We start from the raw sequence: 13699 nt of genomic DNA on the forward strand, positions 1-13699 counted from the left end.
GTTCAAAATGACATAAGGACGTCCCGCCTCGGGCGCTCTGAGCTATGTGCGCTTTCCTTTAGGGCGTAAGGCGGTGAAAGGCGCTATATAACGCTCCGCATAGTACTTCTGGATGTCCCGAATTGAAGCCCCGTCTGTTCCCAGCCCTCGGCGTGAAGGTGTCACAGCCAGTTGGGTGGCCAGGTGGGGTAAATAAACAGAAAGCGAAGCCCCAGAAAGTCCCGCCGCCACCGCTGCTTTGTCGTCCAGCCGGATTTGCTCGGATGAATTCCAAGCCGCATTCCAGAGGGTGTTCCTCAGCCCAGAAAAGCGGCAGGTGAGGTGTGGCAGAGGAGGGCCGCGGCGAGTGTCAGGTATCTCAGTCATTGAAGCTGAAAATCCTGTTGGGCTGCTCGCTGATTCTCTCGTCTCTCACTCAAACTAAAATTCGAAAATAAGAAAGAAAATCAGAAAAGAAGCGCGTGCCGCGTGCGGAGGGTGAGGACAGCGGCCCGCCGCTCCTAGGGATTCTCCGGGAGGTGGACGCTGTGGACGCCGCAGGTGCAGGTAGGATGGAGGGAGCGGGTCGCTCGTGTCGGGGTGGCCGGTCTCTCGGGTGGACTTCGCGCCGAGCCGGCGGTTTGTTTGCTGTCCTGATTTTGTGGTCTGTGGTCACTCGCGCCGCGGCTTCCTTTTGTTTGCTCACAGGCTCAGATCTGGCGTGGCGTTTGTTTTATTTGTGATTTCCCTTCTCGTGCCAAACGCCATCCCATAATCCGAAGCTCTGAAATCACTTCACACCTCTGATGCCACACACACGGGGGTCCGGCTCTATGTCACCGTGGGGACGCCACACACTTTTGTCCTGAGACTCACGATGCCAGCTTGAGCCCCTCGTGTGTGACCCGCCAGCTTTAAAGGTGACAGTCATGAAACTGGAGAAAGGGTGAGGCGGAAATGGCAGGGAAAACACTCGGACCTGAGGAGCCATTCAGAGAGGGAAACATGTGCCGAAAACAACGACCCGACCAGTGACCCTGAGCTGAGGGAGGCGACAGCCATCACGCACGGGGATCCTGGCTCAAGTGGTCGCTATAAAGGTGTCCGTGGGTCGGGGTTTGAAGTGGGCTGGTGGGCACCTGTGAATGGTTACGTAACGGTGCGGCGCCTCTCGCTCTGAACTGGACATGTTAGACGTATAATCAGAGCGGAGACCCCCGAAAGTCAACACCACCGCCACACATAACACGGAATTCTTTATAATCTAAAAAGCGCTCCACACTCTTAGGGGTCACTTAACCCCCCAAACGAATGTCCTTATATGACTGCACGCTCAAAGCTCGTGCGTGATCGGACATTACTCAAAATACGCGACGCATCACAAGGAGGACCAAGAAGGCGACGGAACCAGAGGACCGGCAATTGTCAATGTCCGCCTGGACTTCAGGTGTCTGCTGCTTGTCACGTCGACTTCATCAAGCGCCTTGTGATGGCGACGACTACTGAGGGCTCAATGGACGCCTAAAGATTTGCAAACCAGAAACGGGATCGCATCCAGCTGGCACACGGCGCGGCACTTTTCAGTCTCCACTTTCCAGACAAGTATGCGATGGGGTCTTCAGTCTGGCACAGACTTTGGCATGACGTGGGTCAGGAGGGTCTGCTTATGTTGTAGACGTCGTCATGTTAATGGCGATAACTGAGTTACAGTAAGGCCGCTGCGCCTGACGGGTGTACACGTTGTCCAGTTTAGTATAGGAGGGCACAGACACCCAGTGCCAGTCCTCCTTCGGGGGGTCCTAAGCACATGTATGTTTGCGTCCTGTCTGCTGTATTTCACGACTCCAAACCGACAAACCTGAACGCGGCACCTGTAAGAAAATACGGAAAGGACACGACATCAGTATATTTTAATAATAATAAAAATAAAAAATCATTTAATATTAATTATCCAACCCGCTATATCGTAACTACAGGGTCACGGGGGTCTGCTGGAGCCGATCCCAGCCAACACAGGACGCAAGGCAGGAAACAAACCCCGGGCAGGGTGCCAGCCTACCGCAGGGCGCACAACCTGGACAACTTAGGATCGTCAATAATAATAATAATAATAATAATAATAATAATGATAATACATTTTATTTATACGAGGCGCCTTTCAGAGAACTCAAGGACACCGAAGAAACAAACAAACAATAAATAAATAAATAAATAAATACACAATTATAAACAACTTAAAACATCAGAAAATCTAAAACTTAAAACCAAACAAAACCACTCTAATTAGGAGGAAGAAGTAAAAGGCATTTTAAACAAATGTGTTTTAAGTTTACATTTGAAAGATGAATCTGATTTGATATTTCGGAGATCCGCAGGTAATGAGTTCCAGTGCTTGGGAGCAGAACGGCTGAAAGCTCCTCGGACGGGAGGAACGGTCAGATGAGTGGAGGAAGAGGATCTAAGGTTATGGGATGGAATGGCGACATGTAGAAGGTCAGACAGATATGGAGGTGCGAGGTTATGGATGGCCTTAAAAGTTAGTAACAGAATCTTAAAATCAATACGAAACTTGATCGGAAGCCAATGAAGCTGCTGCCAGACCGGAGTCATATGGTGAGAAGATGGGATTCCAGTGATGATACGTGCTGCAGAATTCTGGACTAACCAATGCACCTCACCTGCATGTCTTTGGACTGTGAGAGGAAACCCACGGAGAGAACATGCAAACTCCACGCAGGGAGGACCCGGGAAGCGAACCCCGACGGGTCTCCATACTGCCAGGCAGCAGCGCTACCCACTGCGCCACCCTATTACTATTGTTGTTGCTGTTGTTCTTATTAGAAGCTCAACACGCTTCACAGAAATTCAGAATGAGCAACAGGGCACATACAACACTAATACTTGAATAAAACATCAAATAAAGACCAATGCAGGATATACAAGGCGTTGGTTTAGAATAAGAGACAGTAAACGAGAATAAAGACACAGAAAAATACAAAATACTAGAAAAAAAAAATACTAGTGCTCTTAAAGTTTAAATCTGACTGATGGGTATGGTTGCCAGGTTAGGGGATCGCAGTGGAAAGAGTGGGAAAGGAATTTCATGGAGGGACAAAATGTAATATGGGGGCAACCTCTAAGATGAAGGGGCCTTTATTTTCTCATGTCAATGTACCACCCCCCACCCCGACATAACATTTCATCCCCTCCACATTTCCAGGTCATCGATGAAAGTCCGCAAAACAACCACCTGCCGCTGCCCCGCCCACTCATCCCCAAGCACGTGCGTGATTGGCCAGAGGTTTGAGCGTTTTGGGACTGACGTTGTCGCCCCGCCCCTGATTTTTCTTTTTTATTATTCCTCTTCTGCTCGTTTTTCTGACTTTCATTCAAAGCTCCGCTGAGCACAAAGAGAACACTGAGGGCTGCCGTTGGCTCGGACAATTCTAGGAAGATGTCGTCAGTTAGCGTCACGGGATTAGAAAGCTTTGAGTACAACAATCGGTGTTTGTAATTGTAACTCCCAAAGCGCGCGTTTCTTATTACTTGGCTGACACCTTTATCTGCGGGCGTATCACAGCATTCGAGATACAATGGGTGACATTTCTTTTGTTTTCCCCTGAGGGGCACAAGCACAGGAAGTGACTTGCTTAGGGTCCCACAGTGTCAGTAGCAGGAGTTGAAGTCACAGCCTCAGATTTTGAAGTCCAAAGCCACACATCACTGGTGTTAAGCAGTTAAAGGAGTTCATAACAAAAAAGGACCACTTTTGCTTTTCTAAAATGTCGTGCCTCGTAAAGGAATATAATATGTCGTTATACTCACCGCCTTGACTTACTCAGTTTAAACGTGAAGCTGTTTGGGCACATCAGGGCGCAGCGTTTAGGGCGCGCTTTCCATCCATCCATCCGTTTTCATGGACAGCTGGAGCCCCACCGGCAAGCATCGGGTGCAAGGCAGGAGCAACACCTGGAGAGGGCGCTCTTCCATGGCAAACGCCTACAGATCAAGGTGGCCAAAGAGGATCTTCAGGGCAATGCCACTGAGAAAGCGTTTTTAGTTCACAAAAGACCCCGTCACACGAGGTTTGTCCTAAAAGGAACCCCTTTATTTATTTAGATCTGTAGCAGGCCCCAAAAATAAATGAGAACAGAGTTGTGAAATAACAGAGGACTCTGGCTGCGTACGATCAGTGCCACCCATGCAGGCTCGGTTCGGGTTTTGTTGGTCTGTTAGTGTCCTGCCAGGCCACTTACTAAACGTGACAGATTTCCGTCTTGTCCACATGTTTGGCGACTTTCTCAAAGCCCAAAGATCCAACTTCACAAGCAAAGACGCCTTCACGAAATGAAACGGCGCTTGGCCAAGCAACGAGGGACCACACAGCCCAATAATGTCCCCGAAACGGAATCAGGAGTTTGTAAGAGCGCAGGGTGAACTCACGCGCGCACGAGAGCGCACAAAACGCGCGCGCACGCACTCATCATGCACCTCTGCCTGTCTGTCCGTGGACTTTGACCCACGAGAGATTTCGATTAATTAAAATTCACAAAAACATTCACGGAGTTTTTCATTAGCGCGGTCGCTCGAATATTCAAACCTGTCTTGAAGGATACAAACGTGTCCATCATCTCTGAATAGCGGGTACGGCTTTGGACTTCAACCCCTGCGGCTGTGGGTTCAGGTCCCGTAACTGACCCTGAGCGAGTCACTTCACCTGCCTGCGCCCCAGCTGTAAAAGCAAATGTCACCAATTATATCGCAGATGTCGTATGCCGCTTTGGATAAAGGGACCGTCGGCCAAATAATAAATAACGCCATCCTCCATATACTGTATAGCGAGGTGCAAACACGTGACGCCCTTTTGCTGCAATGGCTTTCTGCACGCGGCAGTTGGCAGGAGTTTGTAAGAGCGCAGCACACGCGCGCGCACACACAAACACGCGCGTTGGCAGTGACTCGTCATCATTTAAAATATGTTGGCACAACTGTACTGAACTGTTTCGTTAATTAGCTCGGCGACATTTTCGGTGACAAGTCTGTTCTTTGCATTTGATCAGCGCTCCGCTTTTTTTTTGAAGCAGCCTTTATTAAGCTGGCGGAGTGGCGGCTCTGCATGTGGCAGCAATCAAACCCCGTAAATGCCACCAGGCAGTGACACCCGAGCAAAGCCTTTAACCCTAATTATTGCTCCGTCACTCCGCATATGACGTTAACCTGCAACCAGCGGGTCCTCCAGCTTGCAGGGAAAACTCTGGCGTTGGCAGCAGGACTGGCACTTCAGTCACCGTGAAAAAAAATCAAAAATCTCCCAGTGTTCCGGTGTGGCGTTGGGGTGTCACTCGCTGCACTCGGGTGCCAGTCCGGCCACGTGCTATCAGCGCATGCTCTCAGCCTTCATTAAACTGCTTGTAAATCAATAATGGGGGTTGTATTGGACTGACTGGCTGATGTGGGGATTTTGACCGAAGGGTCTTGTAACGCAGGTGGGCGAGAGCGACGCGGAAAGTCTGTGCGTCCCGCCGGGATGGGAAAATAAAGCGCCACTCCCAACGACCACCACTCGAAGGTGGGTGGCGACCCCTGAGAAGAAGCAAACCGTTGGGAAATCACCGCTGCGCTTCTTAAAGCTGTCATTTATTTTACTTTATTTTTTTTTGGAGTATGTTGACGACGTGACCCCCTCAGGAACGTTTGGCATTCGAAGCACTCGCTGAACCAAAACCCAGCTGAGACTTCATATCCATCTAAACAAGTTCGGCGACATGTCAGACACCGACGGCTCTTGAGGTGTCACATTTCCACGGCTCTCGTCCTCTCTTGTCACTCCCAAGTCTGCCTTTTATATATACTGTATATCCATCCATTCATCCATTTTCTAACCCGCTGAATCCGAACACAGGGTCACGGGGGTCTGCTGGAGCCAATCCCAGCCAACACAGGGCACAAGGCAGGAACCAATCCTGGGCAGGGTGCCAACCCACCACGGTATATACTGTATATTAATACCTATATCTGTCTCTGTCCTAGGCCCCTCCCCTTCTGACGTTGCCTCTCCCCAGGCCCCTCCCCTTCTGACCACGCCCCCAGGTCCATCTGGCCACTTCAAAGTCCATAGCAAAATAAAGTCAAGTCAAACGAGAAGGTCAGGCGATGTGTCCATAAACTCCAAGGCTGTCATCAGTCTGGCACCTTAGCTTGGCACAGCTGCCAGAGAGACAGAATGACGGAGGGCAGTAAGACATTCTTCAGATACCACCATAGGCTGACAGAGCTGCACGACAGGAGCCAATCAGAGCCCAGCAGAGCAACTCAGTGCTTGACTGGCACAATGACACCCGGGCCAGTTTTCTCAGTTTCTTTGAGAGCTTTGCAGGGCCTAAAAGATAGTCCAAGGGTGAACCTGGAGCATTGGGGGTAAGTCAAGGATCACAGAGACAGATGTGATGCCAGGTGAGCCGGGCAGGTTGGCCAGCCTCCCAGGCTACTGGTCTCAATTACTTAACTTGTTTCTAGCTGTGTGCTGATCTCTCCCTTTGCTCATCCCTCCTTTGTATAGTTTCTTAAGTAAACCAGTTGTTGGCTTCTTTGGCCTTTGTCTTTGCTTTCTGATCCTGTGGCAGTGCCAAACATGCCAAGTGGGCTGTGCCAATTAAAGCTGAGCTGAATATCCGGGGACCTCAGCAAGTCCTTAAGGATTACATGGAGAGCTGAAGTCATTTGGAGACAAATGAAAGAAGAAAGTGACAGGAGGGACTGCTGACACAAGTGCTTCGATAATCCAAAATCTAACAAAGGGCGAAGGAATTTTAAAGGATCAAAGGAACAAAATAAAAGAGAAGAGGAAGAAAAGAAAACTTGGAAAAAACGGTGGAAGAGAACATCAATAAGAAAGGAAATAAAAACAAAGGAGACAGAGAAGAGCAACAGAAGGGCGGAGCCAAACATCTCGGAAAATTCTGCGTCACTTCCTGGAGGCAACACGAGAGGACACGGAGGAGATGGCATGGAGATGGCGCACACTTAGCCGCCAAACCAGTTTTAAATCAGCAACATGGCACAGAGCCGAGGAAACTGAAGATGTGAGGAGTAAACAGCAGCCTACCAACAGTGAGGGCCAGTCCTTGGGACTCCATATAGCGCCTGCCACCTCCATGTGACGCCAAGTGACTCAGGCACTGGACTTTAACCCCAGGGGGCATCTTTTGAGGTGGCACTTCAGACATGCTTGTGAGGTACTTAGCGTGCCCGGGCACCGTCCCAAGGCAATCTGCAAAGCACCTTGGGATGTTCTAGGAAGGCACTATATAGGGGGGCCCGGCTGGTTTGGGGGTTGTCTTGGCATTTCTGTGATGTTAGTGTGCTTTGTTATGTGACGCCTTTCAGAATGAAGCCCACCCCACGACATCTGACAGCCATGTTGGCTCACTTGGGGTCATTGGATATTAGGGATTTCATATCACGCATGTGACATCCAGGCAGGTGACGTGAGCCACTCGGGGTGACACCAGGACACCCCCAAGATGACTAGCAGTCAAATGGTGCCAGGGGGGGCATTGTAAGGGGGTGGGCCGTGATATTCGCATGACGTGTGGCCCACCAGATGCTTGTCATTTTTGCCATCTGTGTGTTTGGATATGGGGGGTGGGAGGCGCACATGTGTGGCACCGCTGCGGGTACAGGTGGCAGTTCTGAAGTGTGACAATGCGGTCCCATCCACCTGGCATACGTACCTGCTGGTCTGCACCTTCCTCCTCCTCCTCCTCCTCCTCCATTTCCTTCAAAGCTGAGCACTTGGTCACCAGTTTGTGTCTCATCTTTGTGTTTATTAACTCAGCGTTGTGAGATTCGCTCTTTTTATTCATTTAATTAAATTATTTACGTTTATTTCATTTGTGATTCAATTTGTTCATTTCTGGGTTTCTTGTCTTTAGTTTGGCTCAGCAGTTAGCGCTCCTATGACTCCATCGATGTCCACTATAAGATGAGAACAGTAAAACGATAAAGAGTTGGGGTCCCAGCCTGGTGACCCCGTTGGCACCAAAAACAAAAGCTGCCCATAAGCTCAGGAGACGTCTTTCCAGATCTAACAAAGATGGCACAGTTTCTGGGTTGGAGGAAGAGGCGGGTCCAAGTGGACAGACACCGGAAGTGATGTCAGAGGTGTGCCAGCTGTCAGTCATCTGGTCTGCAAAGGGAGGACGAGCAAAGGCATTGAGACCCTGCGCCAACCGTTGGAGTGGCGTTAGAATTCCTGTCACTAGAGCCCTTCAGCTGTCCCCTGCAACAACAACATCAACAGCAACATTTATTTCTGTAGCACATTTTTATACACACAGCAGCTCATAATAAAGAACAGAAAAATAAAAGACACATAAGAAAATAAAATAAGTCAACATTAATCAACGTAGTATAAGAGTAAGGTGGTCCGATGGCCGGGGGGGACAGAAAAAACAAAAAAAAAAAACTCCAGACAGCTGGAGATAAAAATGAAATCTCCAGGGATTCCAGACCATGAGACCACCCAGTCCCCCTAAGCGCACACAGACACGTGACATCACGTGCTGCTCACATCTCCAGACTGCCCCCTTAGACCAATGCCATGGACTGGCACCTTGTGCCCAGCTGTTTTCTTCCCTTGTGCTACCTCAGGACACAACGCGCATTGATTTGATGGGTCCTCGGATGTCACATTTGGGTTCAGCTGATCCCTTCAGTTGACACACAGAAGTAAAGTGTCACTCGTGTCACTCCCATGCTGCCCTGCTGTCCTCCTCGGGCTCCCTGTCCACGCTGGTGTGACATCACAAGCCATGTCAGGGTGGTTGGTGTGTGTCCCCTTCCACAGCTTCATGTCATCGTCAAACAATGAGTGATGTTCAGTAAGGACAGTAAGCTCTTGGTGGTTAGACTCGGTGGCAGCCAGTACATTTGTGTGACGTCTCTGACATGTCCCTGGGCCATCGGGCTCCACCTTTGACTGCCACCCCAGCTCCGAGTCCACAGGCAGATCGGCACTTCAAAGAGCCGCCCAGGCGGGATTTGCATCCGTCATTTCCATTGCAGCGGTACAAACCCTCGCCGTGACAGACGAGGAACTGCAGCAGTGGAGCCTCGGGCTGTCACACAGGTCACCGCCCCGAGGGACATGCCAGTTCAGTTCACAAGCGGCTCACACTCTTTATTTATTACACAATGGGGTGAGTGGGGGGGGCAGTGCTGGAGGCTTCAGACCTCAAACCCTGAGGTGGTGGGTTCAAATCCCACTACTGACCCCGTGTGACCACGAGGAGGTCACGTCACCTGCCTGCACCCCAGTTAGAAGACCAAAGAAAAGCTGACCAGAAACACAAAGGTGATCGCGTTCTTGTGCTCCAGAGACGCCTTTGGTCCCTCATGCTGTGCAGTAAATCACATTCTGCTCCTTTATACCCCACGGGCCCTGAGCCCCCCGGGTGGCACACAGCTTCAGCGTAGCGACGAACAGTTGGAATTGTCCATTGTGGTCTGGTCATTCTGGCCCCCAATCATCCCCTGTCCTTAATTGGCTCACCGTCTCTGTCCCCCCTTCACCGCCTCACAGCTAACTGGCGCTGAATTGACAATGATTGACATGTGAGTCAGCCAATGAGTGTTCACCTTAGGGTGCGCCGGCGGGAGCGCAGCGGGGCCGTCATAGAAAGTGGGAGATAAGCTGACGTGTGTTTAAGTGGGCATCACTGCAAACATTTCATAAAGTCCTGTCGGACACTAAAGTGTGGTGGGCGTACTGGCGCAGCGGGGGTGGACGCTGCACTTTGGTGGCTCCCTGCTCTCCACGGAAAGCGCGATATAAACGGGATTTCTTCTTCTTCTTCTTCTTCTTCTTCTTCTGTAGTTGGGTTGCACGCAGTGCGCTCCATTCTGCTTTGCTGTGCGATCGTACCCGTCAAGGGTCGCCATCCTGTCCAGCACGTCTGTCGCCTGCCTTTCGCCCGGCGCTGCTCCGACGGTCACCTGTGACCCCAAACTGGGCAGAGGAAATGCACCCCTTGGCACGTGGTGCGCGATTCAATGCACAGTATATGGATATTAGGAATATAGCGCCTGCTCAGCTCGTCTCACCCGACTGCACGCCTCTGCCTCACTGAAGGAACGCAACACTTCTGCGCAATGACGCGGACATTTATTTGTTTTTATGTGTCGGAAGTAAGCTTTGAAATGAAGGCATTTCTTTAGTAACGAGCAGGTATTTCAACTTCATTCAAATTAGCGGTGCGTTACATGACTCGCTACTTTAAAAAGTAATCTCAGTGCGTGACGCTGCCACTCGCTGTAAGTCGCCTTGGATAAACGTGAATGAATGGCGCCTGTCACAGCACTCACCCCAAAAGCAGACAGGCGACGAGAAGTTTAAGGGTCTTCGTTGATTTACTGTGCGGTCTGAATTGCCGTCTGTTCACCGAAAGGCGCTATATAAAATAAAGAGTCAAGAATGAAACCTGCAGCTATACGCTTTAAAGAGGCGCCCAAGTCGCGTTAAACCCGCCATGCGCTGCGCCCGCTGGCTTTCTGTTGTTCCGGTCAGTCATGTGACAGGCACCTGACGGCCCAATCACAGTTGAAACCCCGCCCCGTCCTACACAATCCCGCCCAGTATCGATTAGTCCATTAGAGGCAAACGAATTCGAAGAATCGCCGTCCTCTTTGGCCCCTGGCACCGCTGGGCATCCCCGGAACCGAGATGGCAGGTTCAGATGACGCTACTGCCACTATGTCACCCTAGCAAGTCCCTTCAACTGCCATGTGCTCCATTTGGTACCTCAAATGTTGTAAGTCGCCTGTGGTAAAGGTGTCAGCCAAAATAATAAGTAATAATAGTTACATACTGTAGATATGAAAGGTACTTTATAAAATAGACAAATAAATCAAGTCACTATATGACATATCTGTATGACAGACAGACAGGCATCATACAACAGGGGAGCTGGCAGACATGGCATGTGGCATAATGGTTAAGGCTTTGGGCTTGAAGCCCTGAGGTGGCGGGTTCAGGTGACGCTACTGTCACTGTGTCACTTCACCTGCCATGTACTCCAATTGGAAAAGCAAAAGAAGAAATAGAACCATTTTGTACCCCAGATGTTTGAAGTCACCTTGGATGAAGGAGACAATAGCCAAAATATGAATTATGTTAGACTGATGTGAAAGGCGCTATAAAGCAGACCGATGCTTGTTCTACTGAGCAGGCACGTCTCTCTTTTCTGTCCCTCCATTATGTGACGTTTTGGGACTCATTGTAGGTGAGATGCCAGTCCATCACAGGGCACACAGATACGGACTGACGTGTGCCATTCTAGAGTGACCAGTCAGCGTCACCTGCATGTTAAAGGAGGCTGGAATGACGAGAGTGGATGCATCTGGCCAAGGGGACGACGTGGAGATTGTCACACCAGGCTGGAGCTGACAGGCGCTATACAGCCTAATGACTGCGGGTGGGCTCTGTTTCATGACGGAGTGCCAGGTGGGCAGAGTGTCACCCCCACACTTGAGAACTGAATTCTCGGTCGTTTCGAAGACCCCCAGTTTTTCCTTCCTGTGTTGCTCTTCTCTTTACTTCAGATACGAACACAAGAAGTGACCTGGGGGTCCTGAAGGCTTCGTTTGCTGTGTAAATTAGGAGGGGCTGCTGGTGACACCCAGCCAAAGGGGAGGCAGCTTCTTGGGGGTCCTGATTGTGTGTGGGGGCAGGTGTTTTGATGGGCTGGTCTGAGGTGGGCTCTCTTTTCTCGTTCTGGGGTCTCATATTGAATTGAAGAAGAGTTTGGGTCTTGGACTTTGTGTTTGTTGTTGCTGTTCCTCTGCTCAGATGTTTGTCCTCAACCTTTGTTAGCATTTTGATTTAATTTTAATATTGTTATTCTATTTCAATCCCATTTTGTGCTCTTCATCCACATGACCTATTATTGACTCAAAGGTTTCTTTGTGATTAAATCTAATGAAAATTTTTTCCTACCACATAGTGTGTGTGTGTGTGTGTGTGTGTGTGTGTGTGTGTGTGTGTGCCCGCTCACTGGTCTGCACAGAGAGCTGCTGGCATCAGTGGCTCACCCTGCCCTGTCACACACCTGACTTGCTAATCCCGCTAATTGTACCAGCCTGGTGACGTCTGATATGGCGGGTCGGCTCCCTCTCCTCGACTAACCGGTTCTCAGTCACAATGGAAGGTCAGACGCCGAGCTGCTTTGTTGTGCTGGTGACGCTTCGTGAATAAATAAACCTTAACAATGAAAACGGAAAGACATCGAGACAGAAAACGAGTCACTAATGACAACGAGCCTGAAGGGGGCGCCTCTGTGCTCGTGTCCTGCACTCTCTGGAAGTCCTGCTCCTCGTGGTCGTGCTGTGTGGCGATGCCAACTGATGTGGCCGCTGATCTTTGTGTGCCTCAGGCCTCCTGCATTTTCTTCATCAAGTTCAGCTCTTTAGAAAGAAGACTTGGTTTGTTTGTGTGTTTGCAACAATCTGGGGGACCAGGAGGACCCCCGTCATGTCAGAACAGGCCGAGACAGAAACCACAGGGAAACAAGTGGAGTAAGGGGACCTGGAATGACAGACAGATTGATTAAAAGGCACTATATAATAATAGACATGAACATCAAAGGCAGTATAAGTGGGGGGCACAATACAATAGGTAGGTAAATCATGAAAGGGCACTATACAAGATATTGGTAGGAAAATCAAAGGCATTGGATACTAAATTGATACAAAGATTAAAGGCACTATATACTAGATACACAGAGAGGTGAAAGGAACGATAGATAGATAGATAGAGTGAAAGGCACTATATAATAGATAGATAGATAGATAGATAGATAGATAGATAGATAGATGAAAGGCACTATATAAGATAGATAGATAGATAGATAGATAGATAGATAGATAGATAGATAGATAGATAGATAGAGTGAAAGGCACTATATAATAGATAGATAGATAGATAGATAGACAGAGTGAAAGGCACTATATAATAGATAGATAGATAGATAGATAGATAGAGTGAAAGGCACTATATAAGATAGATAGATAGATAGATAGATAGATAGATAGATAGATAGAGTGAAAGGCACTATATAATAGATAGATAGATAGATAGATAGATAGATAGATAGATAGATAGAAAGATAGATAGATAGATAGATAGATAGAGTGAAAGGCACTATATAATAGATAGATAGATAGATAGATAGATAGATAGATAGATAGATAGATAGATAGATAGATAGATAGATAGATAGATAGATAGATGGATGAAAGGCACTATATAATAGATAGATAGATAGATAGATCAAAGGCACTATATAATAGATAGATTGTTAAATAGACAGATAGGAAAGGCGCTATATAAAATACTGTAATCCAACAGGGCACATTTCTTTGCACTCTTACCTTTGTACTTTGCTGCTGTTAATTGTGTTAAAACAAGGCGCTATATAATTTAAATGCTGACCACTTCAGCACAGTGAGTGCCCTTTGGCGTAGTGGCATAGTGCCCATTCCCTGAGTGCTCCTTGATGGCCAGGCTCTGCTCAGCTCTCCCCCTTCTTCTCTGCCTGTGCCAAGTAGTGCCCTGCTGCCCACAGAGGAGGTCACTTCCTTCCTTCCTTCCTTTCTTCTTTAATTCCTTTCTGCCCACCTGAGCTCCTCTGTGGACTCACAGGCCCAGCGCTGACCCCTCTGC

General features: G+C 49.0%; 1 protein-coding gene across 1 annotated transcript in view; it reads left to right on the top strand.

The window, feature by feature from the left end:
• Positions 1-352: 352 nt before the first annotated feature.
• syt8 (synaptotagmin VIII) overlaps positions 353-13699 on the top strand; it is a 34495-nt gene continuing 21148 nt past the window's right edge. Inside the window, exon 1 of the mRNA XM_039738260.1 lies at positions 353-546. The gene's annotated coding sequence lies outside the window, so the exon portion shown is untranslated. The remainder of the gene's footprint in view (positions 547-13699) is intronic.

The sequence above is a fragment of the Polypterus senegalus genome, chromosome 1 (genome assembly GCF_016835505.1).
Source record: "Polypterus senegalus isolate Bchr_013 chromosome 1, ASM1683550v1, whole genome shotgun sequence".
Lineage (NCBI taxonomy): Eukaryota > Metazoa > Chordata > Cladistia > Polypteriformes > Polypteridae > Polypterus > Polypterus senegalus.